Raw genomic sequence first — 17927 nt, 5'->3', positions numbered from 1 at the left:
TTGTTCCCTGAAAAGGCAAACGAGCCTCGCTGGATCTCGCAGCCGTGAAACGTCTCTCCCGGTGCGAAAACGGCGGGGAGGGGGAGGGGGAGGCAGAAAGAAAATGGAAAAGAAAAAAGGCGGATGTTTTCTGTACAAGCCGCGGTTCAGATCCAAGGTCTAACCTCCTGTGGCCGCTTCGAGAATCGTGTGGAAGGTTTCGAAGCGGGGATACGGTCGAACAGAGTGACAAAGAGGAAGGAGAGACGGAGAGAGAGAGAGAGAGAGAGGCCGATGGAAGGGAAGGTACGAGAGAGAGAGAAATGAGAGACAGAGGAGAGAAAGAGAGAACGAGAGGGTGGGAGAACGATGCAAAACGAGCAGCCAGTGAGCGAACCGAGGCGCTGTGACGACTGACCCAGTTACTCGCCGGAGGTAATGACCGATACTACACCTAACCCTCCTCCCTTCCGCCCCGTCGCGCTCCAACCCCCTCTCCGCCTCGTGCAGCTACACGTACTCGCTCTCCTCGGTGCATCGAGCTGCATCGTGTGCGTGTCTGCGTGCATGCCGCATGCAACACACTATCCGACAGCCGCGATACACGCTCAGGGATGGATTCGTTCATCTAAGCGCCCTGATTTTCCCTCGTCAAACACAAACCAACCCCTCTTGTTCTCCGCTCGGAGGATGCTTTCGTCGCAGTTGCGGACTGATAACGAACGCCTCGAACGCGTGACGATTCGTGCGTGTCGGATAAGAGTGGTACCGAAGGGTGGATTAAAAATTTGTCACGAGATATTTCAGGAATTTTCGATGGACACGGAAGGGGTGTATTTTGTCGGTCTGCTAGATTCGAGGTCGAAATTCGTTCGACGCATGCTTTCTAGCGCAGTGGGTGGCTTTCGAGGGGGTGGGTCAGGCGCTCGATCTAGGTCGCTCGATCATGGGGTTGTGTACGGGGAGCTTGAACTTGGGATGAAGTTCAAATGTACGCTCGTCCGATGAATCTGGGATGCAAGTGGATCGTAGGCGCTAAATTGCGGCTATATTAGGTCATCTCGTAATTGTGCAGCCGATCGTGGAATCGGTTCAAGTATCAAAGCCAGGATTTATACGCGATTGAAAATTAAGAAATTTTCTCAATTTCCATCGAATAATTGAGGGAATATTTAAAAGTTCCAAGTCTGATATCTAGATAATCGAGGTGTCAAAGTTGCGAATGGAAATATTCTAATGTGAAGCTCGATTTCCACGATGCGACGTGACAAGAGTAACGTAGATCGCGATATTTTGCGCAAGGCTGTACGCAACGCGGCGTTCCATCGTCGAGAGGGGAGTCGATTTTTTTTCGAATATGTAACAACTCGCGCACAGCATGAATTACCGCCGCGGCAAGAAGGTGTCGTGCATATTAGAGGAAGGCCAATTACTTTGGAATATAGGACGAAGTTATTGAAGTTTTTATTATGTTATGCAATGCACTTTCCTTCGCCTTCAGGAGCGCGTTCGTTCGAGATCACGCGCCAGTTCATTTTCTATTCATACCGGCATTCATTTTTCAAGCAACCCGACGTTCGCGCCTCTTTTTCCTATCCGTTCCGCTCGATCCGTCGATAACGATGGTCCGCTTGATCGCTTGGAAATATTCCAAATATTACTTGAAATTAACTTTTTAATTAAGACCGTCGTTTCCCGAGTCGTTCACCGAGAAAAATTTCTCAAAGGTAAAACGGCAGGGGATTGAATCAATGAAAAGTCAGCCGTACGCGTAGGAGCGTGCTTCGAAAGACGACAGTGTAACGAAAATATTTTTCTTAATTATAGCTGTTTATAAAAATAAAGCAAATATTCGAGGAAATCGACGATGAAGAGAGAAATATTTTTAATTGCTATTCGAATTACTTCAATTAGAAAAGTGAACTCGAGTCCTAAGTAAGAAACTTGTAAAGAAAAGAGAAGAAGAGTGCTCTCAGTTTGAGAGAAAGATTTTCCTTCGCGATGAAGCTCGAACCTTCGGAGCATAGAGTTCACGCGAGTGAGCTTTCCGAACACGAGTTCACCGGTAAAGGGTCCGTTCGCGTACACACGATGTGCACGCTCTACTTGCGATCCGATTGACGGAGGGCTCTCCTCTTCGTGGCCCGATGGAGAAACGCGATGATGCGGACGACGGGAACTCGATGCTTCTACTTTCCGTCATCGTCGCGCAAGAAATTTCTTCGCCAACATCTGTTTCATCAACGATCATCTATTGTTTTAACCCTTTCATCGAAGCTACCTCGCCAGAAGGAGGACTGTTAATTGAAGGGTGAAAGAATACCGCTTAAAGAAAAATTATCGTTTCCCGATCAACTGCGTACGATTATAAATGCAATTTAATTTCAAATATTCATAGTCGCGTTTGTAATTCACACTCTTCTCTACGGTCTATAAAATACGCGTGATTCGTGATAAAATGACATAAAGCCGTGGAACAAATAGATAAACTCCGAGTGTTCGCGTCCTTTCGTTTTCCTTCTGTCGGTTAAGGCCGTCGAGAGGATATTATGCAGTGATTCATAATCGCATGCAAAGGAAAAAGAAAAAATCATCGCTCGTGCAAGGTGGAGAGCCAGTCTTCGACTCCGCGGTTCATTCAGCCGTGTAAAAAGCGCAGCCTCGACCATAGGATAATGCGAAAAATTAGGAGAACAATGGAATCCGTGTGCGATGAATTTTTCTTTTTTCTCAGATCCTGATGAACTTGACAATGTACCGATAACTAGATAATTTTACGCTCGGCTATATAAATTCCTATCTGACTGTTGCACATAGCTATTGTACAATTATAAACTGCACTTTGAACGATTTGTAATATGCAAATACTATCGACACCTTTTTTTTTTTCTTCATTCATCTACTTCGGAACGGATTAAAAACTTCCTCTTTTTTGCGATTCTATTTATTTCTTCTCTGTTATTTTAGCATTAAAATTTTGCTTCGCGTTCTTCTGATAGGAGCAATGTTAATAAGAATTGTTTGCAATGAATCAACTCGGTGACTGGCTTTGAGACGCGCGGTGAATAACTTCGTTTGAGAATAGTTTGCTTACTGCAAGCCTCGAGGTTCATTAATTTATTATTTACTGTAAAGTGCCTCGCGGTTCACCGAGTATGTCTGACTACGTACGGCGGCTCAGGCTTAATCTACTGCGGATCGTACTTTGCTTGCGTGACAGTAAACGTTACTACATGTAACGTTCGCCATCCTACTATCGTTCATATAGCTACGATATATAAGTCTCTTTACCTTATTAAAGTGATAAATAAAAATTTTGTTCTAAATAGATTTATTTGTTATTTAAGGAAAAATGTAATGCCCTCGGTTTCCGTCCTTCCCCTTAGGCATTCCCGAGGAAAATGACAATGGAAGGGAAGATACTCTATACGTATAGGTCTATGGCGAACCACCACTTGTGTATAAACATTTACATAAACATTTTTAATTATAATTAAAAATCCTATTATTTTGATTCTAAATCACTGTTGGTATTAATATTATCAAAATGAAGACTTTGATAATTTCATTTCCTCTAGGGAAGCGCCAGATCTAATCGCGAATGTACTTCAATCTCAATCATATTAATTCTACGTTTTATCATAGAATTATGTCCCCTGCGCAATTACCGGTGCATCATAAAGATAATTATTACCCAGTGTAACGTCTTATCTATTCGATCGTTGAATATATTACCGTTCGAATATTTTCGAGTTTACCTGTGTACGTGCGATAATCCAACGAGTTCCCAGCATTCCGCCAATTCTCGTCTCGCATTCCCTTGTCTTAGCTACCGGTCTGTTTACGTCGCCGCGGCGGTCGAAGTTTAACGAAGATCTGGGTCAAGTGATGTTTGGAATCCTTGAATCTCGCGGAACGAGAAGGAAAAAACGTTCACCTAGGATGGAGCGAATCTAGCGACGGCCTCGACGTCTACGCGAGTTGTCTGAGGTCGGTTACAAAGATTCTGACGGCAGCTGCTGCTCTGTTTCTTCTAACCGGAGTAACGCAGAGAATAAGAATTTCTCGCATACTCTTGCTACTCTTAGGCTAGGTCACAGTCAAGATGCACTTTACTCTTTCGCTATCGCATTGCATAGCAAGAAAGAGGGGGATCTTTTATCAAAATGCTTTCGCGATTCACGCTGAAAGTTTTGAAAATCCTTCTGGTCTAGGAAACGTGTAACGAGGCGTTGATAATGCTAGGTGATAAGATGAGAAGAATACTTGGGAGAATAAAAAATTCTACGAATAATGGGGATAATAATTCTACGAATAATTCTAAGAATAATTGTCCTCATAGAATTTCTTCTATGAAAGTGTTTCGTTAAAAAATTTCAATGCCTAATCTAGATCACCATTGACCCGACATCCGCCGTTTAACGACTACGAAAAATAGCATCCTCGTATCAAGACGATAACGTTTGCTCTCTCGTTCTGCACTCGATCTTGAACATTTTCAATGACAAGGCGCGAACAGTCGCGTCGAGTAAGGCGATCCGTGGAACATGAAATCGCCACTTGGTGTTGCGTTAAGGCTTCGAGACGATAAGGAGAAGTAGGTCGGTGAAAAATTCGCCGATACCTCGGAAAGTAGGTGGAAAAATCGCGTTGCGATAGCGAGCTGAACACACCAGTATAGAGAACCAGTAGGGCCAAGCTTATGTAACGCTCGCTCGAAAGCTCAAGCGTGAATAGTTCGTGTTGTTTCTTCCTCGCCTTAATTGCCCGGGATATTTCCATCGCGCGACTACGTCTCGACCTTCCAACGCGAACGCAACGATCCACGGTCGGCTGGATCGTGCTACACTCACGATCTAACGATCTAACGATCGTAGGAGTTAGACGTTACCGTGACAATTGTTCGCGACGAGTTCCATGCTCTAATTCGGGATTATCGTAGCTAGACGTCGCTTTGCTGTTAACACTTTGATGACCATACGTTTCATATTTCATTCCAGATTTTCTATTTTATCGTTTTAAAATATTGATCGGATTTTCTATAATATTCATTCTAAAATTACTATTTTTCAACGATAATAAATTGAAGGATTGGATGCAAGAACCAACCAGCTCCATTTTTACTAATCTTACCAAAGAAAACTGTTTGAAAAATATTTTTTCTTTAACTGCCTGGTTCTTGCATCCAAGTAGGAAAGTAGAAATTTACCTAAGTAGAAGTAATAGAAAATAATAGATAAAATTTAGTAAAAAATAAAAAATCCACCGACCGAATGGCAATCAATATGTTAAAATGATCAAACTGGAAGCATCGTTCCTTAAATTTGAAAATATCGAGAACAGTATCGATGAACATAATCGGTTTACAACTGATGGACCACGTCGTTTCCGGTCTCTCCGAGGTGATCCATCGAATCTAGTTGTATAAACAGCCGTGTACCGAGAACAGCGGCTAGTTCGCGAGTCGGTGTATTCTCGGTTGTTTATTTAGGCCAGGCGAGGTGAATCGTTCGCTGCACGATGTCTGAGCGGAAATGTACGCGGCGAAATGTCGAGAGCCGCGAAAAACGCGACCCCTCCGAAACGATAATGGATCGCGGCCGTTGCATTATCGTCATTTACTCGGCGCTAACATCAAAAGATCGCCCGAGTTTTTCTTTCCAAGTGTACGACGAAAAAACGAAGCAACATCCGCGCCACCCTCGTTGCTCTATTTTTCGGTCCGCGCCACCCTCTTTGAGGCTGCGCTTCCTCTCGCCCGATTCGTTTGCGCTTAACGGCTGTTTTATCGCTTCCGAGGAGACGATTTCGCGAACTGCTTTTGTAAATACTCGAATATTTTTTAAATACACGCTTGGTTAAATAAATATACCTAGTTGTTAGATAAAAATTTGTCAATTGGTTAATTTACCGATTTGAAGCGAACGTTATGGTATTTTCATATAATGATTCTAATTTTTGCATGGATTACAGCTGCACCGAATAAAAGAGAAAAGAAAGAATGAACGATAAGGGTGGTTACGTCGTTCGAAAGGGTTGCGTTTCGGTAATCACGGTTGTACTTTTGTGAAATTTTAACGAGCAACTAATATCTCTTATCGGAACTGGAGATTTTTTTCTTGTTTCAACCACGCTACATTCACGAAATGTAACAGATAAAACGAAATGTAGGTTAGGGGTTGCACGTGAAAAGTTTCCCTAGTTTTCAGAAATCGCGAAAGCAAACCGGTTTAACCCAGAAAAGGAAAATATTCATCGGTTACGCTTGAACGTTTTCGAATAAAAAGGAAAAAGACAATAATGGTGACTATTGTTACTATTATTCGAATGAGAGCTTCTGTCATTTTAACGGCAAAATTCGTGGAAATAAAATAAATAAAAGAAAGATTTACAATGAACGATTTCTATTGACTCGTAAGTATGGATAATTGAATACTTCCTGGAATACTATTAATATTCCAGGAAAGTATCTTTTCGGATTGGAAACATTTGGTAGCAGTGAAACGGTGATTTTGCCAAAAGTAGTACATAAAATCGGGTACGCGCTCGAGTTGGCACGAATTCAATCAATTTCATGAAAAATTTGCGATTTTAACTAGATTTCATTTTTACGAGATTTCTGCTTCGTCCTCGTAAAATATAGTAAATTGTCTTATATAAACTGCGATACCATTTAGAAAGAGAAACATCGAAATTTTCATTCACTTTTTAGACATTTCTCTTAGAAATTCGGTAAAATGGAACGAAACAGTTGAATTCATTAAGTTGAAGTCTCCGTCTCTTGAAACAACTGTGAACTTTGCTCGAGCTAAAGGTGGTAATAAACATTGAAGAGAAGAAAAGGATTAAATACAGCGGGTTTTCGCGATCGTTTCAAAGGGGAGGAAAGAGGTAACAATCGTCCGATTGAAATCGAGAGGCAAAGTTTGTGGGCGCGTGCAAGCAAGCGTGTACTCGATCGCCATGGCATGGCGCCGGTATTATTATTACAGCCGTGTTCGAATTGGCATTAACATTCACCGATGCACTCCCTCGTTCGTTCCTCTCGCTCTCGGTGTCGATGTATAACCAGGCGATCGCGTCATTCGCCGTTTTCGTAACGTGACTTTGTATCATGAACTTTTCGATGACGTTTGCGCAACCCTATCAGCCGGCGAGCGCAAACTAAGCCTCTGCACTCGCGCTGCTTGCAATGCACTTCTACTGCATTCGTTCACCGGCAAGATAACGTCCGTTCGTTGCCGTCTGTCGTCGAGCCGTGGTTCTCAACACCACCTGCCATTCGAAGCTCCCACTTTTCCGTGAAAATAACAAATAAAAGAAAGGAAACGGAAGAAGATATCCGATTTGATTCTCATCGAAATTAAACGATTCGATTCGTTCAAAGTCCTACGCCGCTTATGCGATGCTGTGGGAAGCTTGTTGTATTACAAAACGCTGCAGCCGTTTGACACCGTGTAGCACGGCTGTTCGTTATGCAACTAGTGAAACTATCGGTTACCTGTCGATCGTGGATGCACGAGGAACACCTCGAGAAAATCGATCGGTCGATACCCCCGTCTCGCATCGTTGCTCTAATTTTTCCTCTCGTTTCATCGTTTTGTAAAATTCAAGGATACGTTCGCGTTACCATTCGATCGATAGCTATTAATAACACGGCAAATAATGAAATATTGCAAATGTACGGTATAGAGGAAAGTAGATTTACAGGGGAGGAAGAGAAATTCTCAAAACTTTAATTTTGATTATATTAATGTTAAAAGTGATTTAGAAATCTTGATATTTCGAGGTTAAATTAATTTATGTGACGTTTACGTAGTTTCCACACTGTATACACAAATTAGTAATAAAATTGCAATATACAGGAAGCTGTGCAATATTGTTGAAGGTCTTTCTTTGTTCCTATCCAGCAACTGCTCTTCACAGATTAATATTCAATTTCTCAGTTACGAGGTTTACGTTCAATTATCGTCTCAACTACATAAACAGCCATATTTTACTTAAAAATCGAAAGAAATCGTTCTCCAAAGAGAATCGAAAGATTTTCAATTCTCGAGTCGCAAAAGTTCAGTTCGATTATGAAATCTTCGTTCGTAGATCTTTAGTATCGTTTGACAGCAACAATTTCTCTTTCTCGCGTTACGAAACATCCGCGGTACCGATCGCCGATTTCCTAGAGAACATCGATTACAAGCGTTGCAACTGTACTGTGAACGAAGTCAATAACCGATAACCAGTTACATGAAAAAGAAAAAAAGGAAAGAGCAAAGGAAAAGAAGCGTATCCGTGGACCGAGTTTGCTTTTCTTTTCGTAGCCAGGATCTACGGCCGGTTGCAACTTTCTCGAATTAACTGGCAACGATCTCGACCGTCTCGATTGCAAGTCGGTCGCGGCGACAGTAGCGGTGCTAGTTAGTAGACAGCCTATCGCGGTTACGCAACTAGTGAAACTACCTGACGGCGAACATTCACGAAAAATAAATCTTCCTAGGTCGATTTACGTTTCCCGGACGAATAACCAAGGTGGGAAGCTTCGAAACGGTCGTTAACCCTTTGACAAAGCGTTAGCAGCACTATGTTCATCCATAGTCGATCGCATCGATATTCATTTTAATTTATTTCAAAGGATGGAAAATGAAGAATTATCTTAAAATTATCACACATATTTGACGATGGTAGCGAGCATCCCCATTTTAAAATATTTTGATAATGAACGATAGATAAAATAATAATGAAAATGATAGAATGAACACGATGTATCTATATTAAAATAATTAGAATAAGCCTCGAAGTGGTAACAACAAGAGTCTCATCGCGAAAACAGGCGCAGCGAGTCGGTCACGGCGACAGTAGTAACAGCCAGCAGTGAGCAGCCTATTAGAATTACGCAACTAGTGAAACTATCCCGGCAGCACAGTACCACTGCCGGCCAACCAGTCGACCAGCGTTCGTCCCATCTACTCATATCTACTGATGGATTAAAATCACTTCAAACGATTCGTTTCTAGTTTCATTCCGAATTAATCACCTCTGAAAACTAGCAGGCTTTTAATCCGTTAAACATTCCTATCCTCTTTATTCAAACAGTCTTTAAGTAATTAATTTGTAACAAATTTTCAAATGCAATTTTCCCAAAAAAGAAAAATGAATGATCCAGAAGCGGGATCACAGGGGAACAGTTAAAACTATGAATATCTTGACATTTCCAAAAGTTTCATGAATTTTTGTCAATCAAGTGTTGTCGGCTAATTAGAATAAATTGCTGGAAAATTTGTAAATGAAATAGCATCGATTTTCGTAACGGTTCTATCGGTTTGCCCGATGGACTAGCTGGCTGGTGGAGGCGCGCTCTCGTGGCCGAAGCTCTGAAAGCCCCCCGCAGCTCTAGAGCGTAAGTTTATTGCCAAAGTTTTTGGACACAACGACCGCGGGTAACCCTGGGCACGGGGAATAGGCCATTGCGCACTCGCGCTGCGAACCTTTCGACGTGCATGCACGAAACGACGTAATCTCGCCCAGGGTTACCCCTCGTCCCCTTTTACCCCGTCTCTTACGTCTCCTTCCCCACCCTCTGTCCCTCCTTCCTGCTCCATCGTTTCGATCGACACCTCGACTTTTCTCTCGCGGGACAGAACTTGATTTATTACCTTTGTCCGTACAAAGGCACGCGACCGATTGCGTAATTCACCCCGACTAATATCCGAATAATTCTCGACTCGCGATTTTTCACGTCATCGATCTGATGATCTTTGGAATTTTTTTTCATTTGAAAATTTATTATTAACAATCGACAATTTATTCCTCCGATGGGAACGTGCACCCCCTTATTCTATTCTTCCGACGAAATCGCTATCACGAAAGTAGGTGAGAAGGTGATCGCGAAGAAAGCGAGAGTCGAGGGAGGAGAAGAGAGCAGCAGGTACTTGGGGAGCGTTAAATAATCAGTTTAATTAGGTTATGCACGAGGAAATGACCTATGCAAGAGGCTGAACCTCGCGGCTCGAGACCTTCTGCTGCCTTGTCTTCGTCCGCCAGCTACTCTCCACTGCCAAAAGTGCTGAATAACAGCATCCCCTCCCGCGCATCTTCTCGCCCTATCTGATTGTTCGGTCTGCTCTAATGATGTGGACGGGAATTTGTTTGCTTTGAACAGCGGCTCTCGAAGCTTAAGAACAAGCGATAGGGATGCTATTTTAATTTCTAACGATAAGAGACCTGATCCGATGATTATGCAACGGGGATTATTAATAGCTGTTTAAAACATTGTTGACTAGAATTGAATATATTAAATTTAGTATATGAAAATGATTATGCAGTTTATTTTTAATTTAAAATTAAAAATTTTTTTTAATTATCATCCCACATAATATAATCCTTTCAAAGGTTTCCTCTCTTTTTTCCGATTCTTCCGTGCCACATTTCTATTACTCTATGGTTTGCGGTCGATGGGTCGGTATTAAATAAGCGGTTAATTGGGTTACGCAACAGGAAGGGAAGTGACACGACCGTTTTGTTGCAGCGAAACCTACGCGTTCGCGGTGTTGTTTTCTCTTCGCTCCCTAATCGAATAATGAAATTCAAGGAAACGAAGGAAACCAGCCGGGTTCGCGTCATTTTTACCATATTTTCACCCTCGATTTCGTTCGTCCCCGAGCCGATAGAACACGACGCGTTCGCTTCGAACTCCTACGGTTACGCCTACCCTGTTCCGTTTGAATCATCGCGCACCTAGAAAACGCGAAACAAAGCTTTCTCGACACGATACCAAAATAGGACAACACCTTTTGTTCTTAAAAAAAAAAACTTTGCAAGATTTCCCAGACAATCTAATACTTGCGAAGGGATCTGACTAACAAATTAAATTTTATTACAATTCGAATAAAAATAACGATATTTTAAAGCTCGTATGAATCAGATATCCTCGAAACGCATCGAATATAGTTCTCCCAAGAAATGGTATTACGACTGTCCGCGAAGCCATCGCCACCGACCCGATTCTCTCGATTTTAAGTAACCCGGTCGTTGCTCTTCCACTACGAGCCTCCAACTACTAACTAGGTTTCACTTTCGCGATTAGCACGTTGAAAACGATTGCGGCCCACGGTCGTCCTTGAACGAAGCAAAAGTTCAAGCTGCGCAATTCGTCGACCGAAAAATAAAATATCCAGCTGGGTTAACCTGAAATCGTTTACATAACCAGGTTTTCCTAGTTCGATCGTGCAATTGCGACTGGTTCGTCGTGCGATCAGGAAGCGAGTGTCTGCCATTTAAGTGAAAGTTAGTCGAACCGCGTTAACTATATCTATGAAAGAGCAGAGACTAAAAGATAGAAGGGTGAAACGTGTGTATCAAACTGCATCCCGAATCGTAAGCCCGTTTCCGACCAGAAACAAGTAGAAAAATCGTTTTAATTTCACCGACAACTTTCCCCGTCGCGTTCGATTACGTTCATTTTTTTCTTCTTTTCATCCCCCTGCTTACGAGGGGACTGTCCAGCGTTTCGTAACCGTTGCATCATCCGTTGAGACGGATGCATGAATTATAATACTGGTTCGTAATCGGTTAACGAGTAGAGTTCGCCACGGAAATCGATACTACTACGTGGGCCGACAACGTCCTGTTTGCCGAGTATCGCGCAACGAGCTTATGTTTCTGCTGGATCGCGGATGGATTATTGGTACGGTAATAGAATCGACTGTCTGTGCCCGATAGAGACATGCTACTTGGAATTAACCCGTTGAGCATCCAATTTTTTCGGATACTCGATTCGACTACCAGACTAGAGTGAAATATACTTTAATTTTAACGAAATTTATTAGAAATTTAATTTTCGAAAGAATCGATATCGATGCAAGGAATGAAAATTAGAAACGGATGAGAACCTCTGCCGGAAGAGAGAGCGATCGGTCCGCGTGGAACTTTCGTGCGAACCGGGATCGCAGATATACGTGATCGGTTGTATAACCGCATAAGAAGCTCGGATAATGTGTGTGCACGCGTATCGCATTATTTCCCCCGTTCAAGTCCCACCATTCGACTCCCCATTGTCAAGTTTAAGTGCCGAATTACTCGAGGCCGATCCCCGCCTTCGATATCGACAATGTATTCCACTGATAGAAAAGAATTCCTGCTTGAAACATTCAGCTGGACCTATTTTCGGGATTGTTTACTTTCAGAAGATACGAAAATATTTTTTTAACTTCTCAATTACAAAAATGTGAAAAGTTTACTATAAATAGTTAATAAATGTATTTTAAAAATGTCCAACAATGTTCATAACGATTGGTAATGATTACGAACAGCTAGAAAACAATGATAAGTGTCGATCAAAGTACCAGAAACGCATGAAAATTATACATTCCCTGTTTGGCAATCATCTTATCTGCGAAACGTAAATAACCGATCACATAAACTTCAGCGAATTGACTGAAATTACAAGTGTCCGTTGATTAATAACCAGAAATTGTATATCCACTAGAACATTTCGCTGTTGGGGCATTGAAATATGAACAACTTTCCAATACAACATCATTAATTACAAACGGTGAATAAATTCTGTAAATTTCCCTCTAAGGGTTAACATCGCCAACAAACGTGAAACTAACACGAATCTTTTATCCATAAGAAAAATATTTCTTCAATTTTTATTTTTCCAATTCGTGGGGGATCAATTTTTTCCTTCAAATTTCTCTATCAACCCCCGATTAGAAAGTGATTGAAAAACGTAGAACTACCCTGTGCACCGAATGCGTTTCTCGGAACCGGAAATTTCGCAGCTCCCTCTATTTCGAGTCCGTCTCGCGGTGACGCTTCTTTCTCTTTCTCTGTCTGGATCTGAAACTGTTCGTGGTGGTATCGCCTCGGATGGTTCGGCCTACGAACGAACGAACGAAGCGAAAGCGAGACTCGACGCGGGATCTACGCGATGAGAGACGGACAGAGAGGGCTAGAAGTAGAGAAAGGGAGAGGGAGCGCGATAGAGAAGGTGACCTAGGTATGGAAGTGTAGGTGCAGCTTCGTAGGTGGTGTAGGTAGAGGATCGAGCAGCATAGGGGAGGAGGAAGAGGCGAGAGGGAGGGCAGGAGTGAAGCTCGCAGGGGTTTATAGATAGCAGCGCATGGCCTAGAAACCGTGCCGCTCGGTGTTTTTGACCCTTCGCCTAGCTACCGCTTCTGGGCCATTGCAACACCACGCTCATGCTCGTTAAGCAGCGTCCACAACGAACGCCCAGCTAGATACCAATGTACCTCGGATATACATTCGGACCAACGCTACAGGGATCGAAATTCATGGACAGAGATTCGAAATAAAAGATTTAACCCTCGTTTTCTAATTTTTCGACTAACCCTGTTTCATAGGTATGCACCATGATTCTTAAGGTTAAAATTGAAATTCTTGAAGAGGAGTAAAATGATTTGATGTACACTAGGGTGTTATGTAAACTTCCTTTGGATATGAATAGGGATAGATTCTATCTTAACGTAGATCTTCCTATCCTGAAGAATAACATGAAGAAATAGGACAGTGATTAAGTCCTTCCTAGATCCAGCTAATTAATATTGTAAGATTGAAATCTAATCAGTAGATAAATATTCATTTAATTTCTCAAAATCTATCTTCAATATCTGCCGACCTTTCGAAATTTTAATGAAATTTTTCTATCTCAACCCCAAAAGACTTGAAATACCCGTTAAGAGAAAATGGTAACTAAAAGCTCAACGTACAAGGGATGGTTTCATCCCCAGAAGAACACTGTCCCGGTGCATTCCGCACTCCCGATACTGTCCTTTTTCGTTCAGCTGGTTGCAGGGTTATTTTTGCCCCGGTAGTAAATTACAAACGACCGAGTTATCTTCGCCTCTACGAAATGTTCGTTGGCACAAAAAGAACGAAGAAGAAGAATAAGAAAAGACGCGAAGGTAGGTTGAATACGAGCGAAGCGCGAATTCCTTCGTTTCCTTCGCTCGTTTTAATGGACTCGTTGAGCAATTTCCAAGGATGTAGGGTCGTATACATTACATTGTTCGATGTTTCTCACCCTCCGCCTAGTTACCGCTTCTAGGCCATTGCAACATATCGCGGGTACCTGTTAAGTGATATTCACGCTGCGACATGCCTATGTCGCAATGTTCTCGGTTCGCGTCGCACGCGAATTTTCATTCGGCCACGATTGTCTACGAATCAGGGGCGCAACGTAAAAGGAATAAAACTTCTACCTACCGAATAAATGCAACGGGCTATGGAAAAGGAGGACACTAGGCTAAACGCGTCGATGTAACCAGACTTGGCCGCCGACAGTCTGTCTCTCTTAATATTTCAATACAAAAGTCTTATTTGAAAATTGAGAAAAAAAATATTGCTTCTACGTAAAAAGGAAAGAAAAAAATACTGGAACACCGAATACGTGTTCGAATGATATATTCGATGAAATTGCAGGACAGGGTCGCGTGGAAAATAATAATATATCAAAATCCTCTGGCGTGTTGTCGGCACGATCGCAATATGTCAGAAACGCATCGGTGTTGTCTCAGATTGCTTTCGATTAGCCGTGTCCACACGGACTGATCCCACCCTGGAAAAGTGACGAGCTGGTGTGCGACCGACCTCCTTATCGACCGTGCTTTCGACCTCGCGCGCGGTTATCGCTTCCGGGTCGTTGCTTCGTGACGGGTCATTTTAAGCGCAATTCACAACGCTTCCGCCACGCTCTGTCGCGAGCAGGAATTTTCATTTTTTTTTTTTTTTTATCCACTCACACGAACACCATGCCCCGTCGTAAATTAAACCGAGAACCATTTACACTCTATAATAAGCCTCGAATTACCGGTCATGACGTGACTAAAAATCGCTAACCTGCTTCGCTTTCTAGGAAGCTGTCGAAAGTCAAGTTTTCAAACCACTTAGCACGCCTGCCCTTTCGCTGTTCAACGTATCATGCGTTCTGTTATAAATAAATTTCTATAAATAAAGAGTCGCTCTTCTATAGTAAATAAAAATTTAATATTTAGCTTCTCTCCTGAAAAATTTCAGCCTACTGTTCGCGGGATATTTTTCTTTTTTCTAACGAGCAATCTATTCCTGTATGTCTCGTACGAAAGAAAAACAGCTCTCATGTGAAAAGTGGCTGCTAGATCGTGCGATAGACCGAACAGACACACGCGTAGTTGAAACTGAAGTTGTACCCGCGTACGGGGTGACGTAAGAAACTTTCGCTCACCTCTATCGGTTACCAGCCGTCGCACTACCTTGCACTTGCATTCGCTAGTAGGCTATGCAACGCACGAATAAGAGTGCACGCCGAGATATGCACGGTGCAAGCGAGTCCATGACTCGGTGATTCGCGCGGACAAGTCAGGGCCAGCAGTCGTTAACGCCACCGATTGATAATGACATCGAAGCATCTTCGACACGATTTTATAGACGCTCGAAACGATTAACGTATACTCGTTTAGAAAAGAATGATGCTTTCACCGCCGATGTCACGTGTAGGGCAGACCAGGGCTAAAAGTTCAGAATTTGACAAAACAGTCAATCGTGAAGAGAACGACTACACTATTTTCCAGTCATTTTCTATGTTTTGTCAAATTCGGAACTCAACACTTTTATCTTATTTATTTCATCAATTTAAAAATTAACACTTTTCTAGCATTGGTAAATTAAAATTTGACAAAATCAGATCTTCAGTTTAAAAATTAACCATTCGTATCCTTAATAATTAGAATTTCAATATGTCTGACCATGTACGTCTATTTTCACTGCGATAATTAAGCGATAAGTGGTTTAACCCTCGGAGAACGGACCATGGTGAGAGCCCTAATTCTAAACACTGTTCCTTTAAATATTTTTAAGAGCTTCTAAAGAACCATGAATTTCTCTATTTTCTACTATTTTCCTTCGATCAACGAAAGAGATATTAGTTATTCCCGGCTCGTTCATCGAGATAGCAAAGCTGTAGATCGTCGAGAGGTGTTCGTCTCGGGAATAAGTTCCAGGAACCGATGCTACTACTACGGTGGCCAGGATCTATCCGCGAACGGAATTCTAAGAGTTTAGATGCTTTTTAATTTCCAACGAACATCTCATATTGCCGCGGCACGTGGTTAAGCGTGGAACACATGTGCTGCTCCATATACGTCCGAAGCAAATTATTTCTTTGGAACGCTTAATGACGACCCCGTATGCTCGTCACGCGCTTCACCATGTAGGTAGGCGCGACGCGACGGCCCGAAGCGCAGCGAAAGTGAGGACAGACTTGCAAGACTTATTAGACTTACTGTTCTACGTCACCACCATTTGCGTTTGAATTGTATAGAAATCGTGAATTTCCTGTTACATGATTCTTTTTTAAATTTGATAATTCGGTAATTAGATATTTTATTAAACTTCTAAAAGCAATTAAAAATATTCCACCATTATTAGTTTTGTAGGTCATGAACTAAATGATGCGACTAAAAATTAACGAGAATTGCAAGTAACAAATGTGCTACTTTTTTTCGTATCGTATATTTTTCTTATCAGTTTCATTACTTATCTTTGAATATTGTTCACTTTTAAGTTAATGTTGAGGTACCCGGTTTTTAATTAAATATGTCCGATTAGATTGTCGATAATCTATTCTAATGTTTGAAATTGCACAAATGTAAATTTCAAATTTCTTTTAATCTATGTGTATTTCCTTAATTTGCAATTTTAATCATCTCTAAACTCGCACACTGTTAATTATTTTGAGTTATTACTGAAGTTGCAAAGTACTAATCATTGTTTTTAATCATTGCTTTTTATATATAAATAGTTACAAAGTTGCAATAGTTTGTTTCCTATCTCTATCAGGCCCGCTTCGCTTCCTGCACCCCTGGAACGTTTTCATTTTGTTCCTTGCGATATTCCACGCACCATTCTCTAACTTTTCTAATTTACGACATATCTCCCTATCTCTCGCTTTTATAATACATTATCCCCAATATGGTCGATTGTAAATCATTCTGTAAAGCGAGTTATCTTTGCACACGTTTGCTCTGTAAAAGTTTCATTGAAACAAAAGATGGACTTCCGTATGCTGTTATCATTAAACGATTCAATTGATCGATAGATAACTCGAACAAAAACTTCGACGAGGTAATAAAATTTCAAAATTTCCCACTAATTAGATGTAATCACAATTCCATCGCAACTGGTATTTGACCGAAGAGGATGCCGAAGAAGCGAAAGTGCCTGCGAGCGTCACGATGCATTGCTTTGCTCAACCGGCTAGAAACTCGCATCGCAAGTTTCCTCTTCCTGTCTTCGAACCGTTCGCGAATATTTAAATAGTACATGTACATACCTTGGACGAAACCAAGGATGAATGAATTCCCAACAGCTTCCTCGTAGACATCTGCTTGATTCGTCCTTCGACCTTCCTCTCTGAACAGAACAATCTGAAATGAAATTATTTCGTCCACTTAGCCAAAGTGTACCAATTTATATAATTAACGATATATACTGCTAATAGAATCAAACGAGCTAATTAAAATTCAATCTGGATACAATTACGTAAGTAACTGCTACTGTTCGACGAATACCCTAGCTCGTTTCAATCATCTTCAAATAATAAAAAGAACCGATGAACTCATGAATCATGTTGCTAATGAAAATGTAAATAAGATTATACGTATCAAAGTCACGAATGTTCTAATTATTCGACTGAGATTAACGTTCTAATAAATTTAGATTGAAAACTACCCCTTCGCAACATTGTCAATTTCTCTACTGATAAAGGTGAGATCTTAGGACATCGGTATTTTTGCCGAGGAAGCTTATTTGATCGCAAGTGTTCAATGGACATTTAAGGGAGGAAATAAAGGGACATAGAAGTCCGAGGGAAGCGTCTGGTTCACGGGGTCAGGTAAAAAGGAATTCCACTCGATCGCCTGAAATGGCGCGAACGGCGGCTCGCTCGTAACACCTTA

The 17927-nt window shown here is 41.7% G+C and overlaps 1 protein-coding gene and 1 long non-coding RNA gene across 8 annotated transcripts in view; one reads left to right on the top strand and one right to left on the bottom strand.

Annotated features, from left to right (window-relative positions):
- Window positions 1-17927, bottom strand: part of LOC143308251 (uncharacterized) — a 124295-nt gene that overhangs the window by 51265 nt on the left and 55103 nt on the right. For all 4 annotated transcript variants that reach the window (XR_013065240.1, XR_013065241.1, XR_013065243.1 and 1 more), the window contains exon 5: window positions 17303-17396. This is a non-coding gene — a long non-coding RNA (uncharacterized LOC143308251). The remainder of the gene's footprint in view (window positions 1-17302; window positions 17397-17927) is intronic.
- Hr4 (nuclear hormone receptor 4) overlaps window positions 1-17927 on the top strand; it is a 114536-nt gene that overhangs the window by 43961 nt on the left and 52648 nt on the right. The window lies entirely within an intron of this gene.

Source organism: Osmia lignaria, chromosome 3 (genome assembly GCF_051020975.1).
Source record: "Osmia lignaria lignaria isolate PbOS001 chromosome 3, iyOsmLign1, whole genome shotgun sequence".
In the NCBI taxonomy this organism is placed as follows: domain Eukaryota; kingdom Metazoa; phylum Arthropoda; class Insecta; order Hymenoptera; family Megachilidae; genus Osmia; species Osmia lignaria.
Note: the sequence above shows the minus strand (reverse complement) of the source record. Positions and strands in the feature narration are given on the sequence as shown.